General features: G+C 45.9%; 1 non-coding gene across 1 annotated transcript; it reads right to left on the bottom strand.

The window, feature by feature from the left end:
- Window positions 1–1,050: 1,050 nt before the first annotated feature.
- LOC129151797 (U1 spliceosomal RNA) lies at window positions 1,051–1,214 on the bottom strand. The gene has a single exon (XR_008558431.1). It is a non-coding gene; the product is annotated as a U1 spliceosomal RNA (small nuclear RNA).
- Between the last annotated feature and the right edge of the window lie 3,353 nt (window positions 1,215–4,567).

Here is a 4,567-nt window from a genome sequence, read left to right as displayed (position 1 = left end):
TCTGGCTGAAAAGAAACATTAGTTGAGCTCTCAGCTGTTACAGTATATATACATGTTTTGGGGACACCTGTCTATGCAGGTGGTATACACAAGTTTCATTGCTGGAATATGGCTTTCCAGGGAAAGTGAATATTTGGCCAGAGGTGGTAATACTGTCAAAAAATTCAAGGCTAACAGATACTTGGTAACCACATCCAAAACTGAAGTACAATGTGGACAGGAATATTGACAAATATAATGTTAAAAATGGTCAAGTATATAAAGCTTGATCGATCCATGCAAAGATATCTAGATGTTCTGGAGGAAAAGCCTGGAGAAAGAAAGAGACTTCAGCTGCTGGGTCAGTTACCATTCCAGCTGGGATATTAGACCACAAACGAGGAGACTTATTTCAAAAGTTAAGCTACATCATCATCTGTGCTTACGACTGATATTGCTGGGCACGTGTGTCCAAGAGAAGCACTGTGTCTACCAATGTCTATTGACGGGTCCTCTTCAGTCTATGTTTCTGAGGCCATATTACTCTTCTCCATCCAAAATTACCACATGTGGCCTGGCAATTGTGATTAGGCTATGATGTGGTTGAGTTTGCAGTAGTTTACAATCATTCTAACAGATCCATTCTGAAGGTGTCAGACTGGTGAATTAATGGCGATATAACGGGAGACAATTTCTAAATCCTTTAGATCCTAGGGTACAATATTATTTGTTTCTTAATAAGGAGGTATGGACCACGCCTGCAGCCTCAGAAAGTCCAAAAAATCTAGGGTGTCTGCCAAGATGCCCCATCCCATGTGTCCCTAGTTCCCCAAACAGGGCCTTGACCTTAGGATAACAGAGCTCCCTTGGGTAGGCTTTTAATCATCTTTGAAGTTCAGCCATTCTGTTAACACCTGGGCTTGGACCTTGACTTTCTCCACCCTCTAGTTGTAGGAGATGAGAACTTCTTTGTATGCAACCAAAGAGGCCCTCTATCCTTCACACATGGCTTTCAATTTCCTGTTTCTTACTCTCAGCCCTTCTCTATCTTTTTTTTTTTTTTTTTTTTTTCAGGGGAGAGCGCGAACGCAGTCCCCCACTACCACAAATTATGCAGTCGAGTTTCCCACATTTGGGGAAATCGCAGGGGTCAGCACATCCGGAGTGCAATGGATAAGCCTCGCCCTGGGAAAACCACCTTCGTGATCATGGTATCTCCCCTGCCAGGTAAGTATGCCCTTCTCTATCTTTTTGTAGCACATCAACGATGCTTAGCAACTATCCAATACTGTTATCCTTATAGCTACTATTTCTTTCATAGTAGCTCTGCTAGTGCATTCCCTTTCACAGGTCCACCTTCTCAATTCAGCACCAGTGAAAGTTTATGACAGAGATTGTCTATGCTTCAGCGAAGGTACCAGTCTAGGCAGCGAGTGATCCAGCTCCAAACCCCATCTTACCACCTGCTCTTTCAGACCTCTGCTGGGACAGCCCAGTTTCTCTGGAAGTAGATATGAGACAGAGGTTGGGTTGCAAGATATTTGTTGGGGGTGGGAGGGTCAACACTTTTTTAAGGAAGAGAAAGCAGAGGGAGAAGTGTGATGTAGGACTGACAGTTTCCAGTAACTCCGGGGGGAGGGTTGCAATGAATTTGCCTGTCAGAGTTGTACATTTTTGGGCCAAAATAGCTAGGCCTTTAGATCCCTCTTTTATCAGTTATTAGCTTCAAGCTGCCCTGGCAGCCAACTCGGATGAGGTGGCTCTCTGCTGGATGAGGTGGCTCTCTGCAGTTAAGGCAGCCTCTGAAGGGACTGATAGTTGAGGCTGTCTACTGATTGCAAGCCTTGCAGAAGGCTCTGGACAGTGCTTCTCTGTCTGCTACACAGACACCTTTTTTCATGCACTCCCCCCCCCCATTCCCACCCCCCAAGTACTCTGTCTCTCTCCCATTCACTTTTTCTCTTTTCTCCTCTGTTTATTCCTACTCTGCAAAACCCTAGCCTGCCCTCCAACCAACCATCTCCAGGGCTGAGTGCAAGACAGTAATGGGAGAACAATTTCTTTGTTTTGTCATCTCACTGCTTTTAGTGGCTGCCAGCTCTGAACTGGATTGACATGTTTTTGCATAAAGTTCACAAAACCCTTTCAAATACCTTTTTGAATTTTACTTCTCATAACTGCTCTGTGAAGACGCTGAGGTCATTTCTCATCTTGCAGTTGAAGAACCTGAGGTCTAGAGAGGTTACGTGACTTCCCCAATCTATTCAGTTCCTGTAAAGTGTTAGACCCAGGACTTCACCCAGGTCTTCCGATCCCAAGTCCAAGCTGCTATGTCCCAGCTACTAAGCCTACCTTGTAATGGGAAGACTGAGGGCAAGACAAGCAAGTATTTGCATTAAAGAAGATAAAAGCTAATAATATTCTGGTACCAATTCTGGAAACCAATGGGAGGGAGCAGTATCCCATATACCACCACGCAATTTTAAGACATCAGCTGGGTGTCCTACAATTCAACTCAATTCTGGCACTATCTACCTGGAGACAGTGTCATATTCCACAGGGTAAGGGCTCAATCTTACAAGATTGTACCCTGCCCCTCCCACTTCCGATGACAATCACAAGTCCAGTTTGTCACCTGGGCATTTGATAGACCAGCTATAGATCAGAGGTTCCCATGACCTCCTCCTTGGTTTAAATTAATTTGCAACAGGGGCTCAGTGAATTCAAAGAAACATTATACTTACTAGATTACCAGTTTATTGTAAAAGGATATAGCTCAGGAATAGCCAGATAGAACTGATGCCTAGGGAAAGGCATGGGGAAAGGGTGGGGAGCTTCCAAGTTCTCCCCAGAGCTTGCCACTCCTCCACATCTCCACGTGTTCACCAACCTGGAAGCTCTCTGAACCCTGTCCTTTCGTATTTTTAAAAAAATATATTTTTATTAATTTCAGAGAGGAAGAGAGAAAGAAAGAGAGATAGAAACATCAATGATGAGAGAATCATTGATCGGCTGCCTCCTACACGCCTCCTACTGGGGATTGAACCTGCAACCCAGGAATGTGCCCTTGACTGGAATTGAGCCTGGGACCCTTCAGTCCACAGGCCGATGCTCTATCCACTGAGCCAAACCAGCTAGGGCTGTCCTTTTGGGTTTTTATGGAAGCTTCATTACATAGACATGACTGATTAAACCATTAGCCATTGGTGATAGTTTCAACCTCCAGGCCCTTTCTTCTCCCAGGAGGTCAGGGGGTGGGACTGAAAGGTCCAACCCTCTAATCACATGGTTGGTTTTCCTGGCAACCGGCCCCCATGCTTAGGTGCAGTCCAAAAGTCCCCTCATTAATATAACAAAAGATACTGTTGTCACTCTCATCGCTTAGGAAATTCCAAGGGTTTTAGAAACTCTGTGCCAGAAACGCTGACAAAGACCAACTGTATATTTCTTATTATAAATCATGGTATTACAGCTAACATGAGGTGGGTGGTTGCCATCTTGTTTCTAGGACCCACCAGCTGGATGTTGGTGGCATACTGGGCAGAATGAACTGGTCCAAAGGATGCGTTTTGATCCTGGTAATCTTTGTATCTAAGTTTTTCCCCCCAGGGCCACCAAAAAAAAATCTCTGGTTACCATGTGGAAATGGAAAATAACCCTTCTCTTTCCTCTTCTCTGCTTTCACACTCACCCTCTATGTCCCTTTTCCACACAGCGGCTAGAGTGACCTGTCATAAAATATAAGTCAGATCACAATTCTGCCCTCCTGTAAACCCTCCAGCGGCTTCCCACAACTCTGAGAACACAATCCAAAGTCCCTCCCAGGACCCCCAAGCCTTTACATGGTTTTTTTTTTTTTTTTTTTTTTTTTTTTTTTTTTATTTCTTTATTGATTAAGGTGTCACATATTTGTCCTCATCCCCCCATTCCCATCCCATCCCTCTCCCCACGCATGCCCCAATCCCCTGTTGAACTTAACCGTTGGATAGGCTTATATGCATGCATACAGGTCCTTTGGTTGAACTCTCCCCCTCCCCCCACCCTCCCCCTACCCTCCCCCATCCTCCCTCTGAGGCCCGATAGTCCGATCGATGCCTCCTTGCTTCTGGTTCTGTTCTTGTTCCTAAGTCTATGTTGTTCATCATTTCCTCTAGATGAACGAGATCATATGTCACTAGATATATACTAATAAGAACTGAATGTGAGACGAGCAATAATATTTATGCTGACAGGCAAATGAATCAATCTGTAGCGAGCTTCCCCCTGGACCAACAGTTCTTTTGAGACCCAATTTCGATGTCCAGTAGTTCCTTATGTGTACATGTCAGCACTGACCCCTCAGCTCTGGATGGTGGACAAATGGTGGTAACGGAGGTCCGACTCCCTCTGGTTTGGTCTCGGCCGAACCCAGGGGCACGGCGTCACCTAGACTAAGGGGCACGTGGCCTCACCCATACCCAAGGGGCGCGTGGTCTCACCCGGGCCTGGGACCCAGCCTCACCCGGATGGATCCAGGGGCGCACGGCCTCACCCGGACCTAGGATCTGGCTTCACCCGTACCCAGGGACGCTTGGCCTCTCCCAGACCC

This window comes from Eptesicus fuscus, chromosome 15 (genome assembly GCF_027574615.1).
Source record: "Eptesicus fuscus isolate TK198812 chromosome 15, DD_ASM_mEF_20220401, whole genome shotgun sequence".
Taxonomy (NCBI): domain Eukaryota; kingdom Metazoa; phylum Chordata; class Mammalia; order Chiroptera; family Vespertilionidae; genus Eptesicus; species Eptesicus fuscus.
The sequence above is the reverse complement of the archived record's forward strand: the minus strand, read 5'-3'. Positions and strand labels throughout refer to the sequence as shown.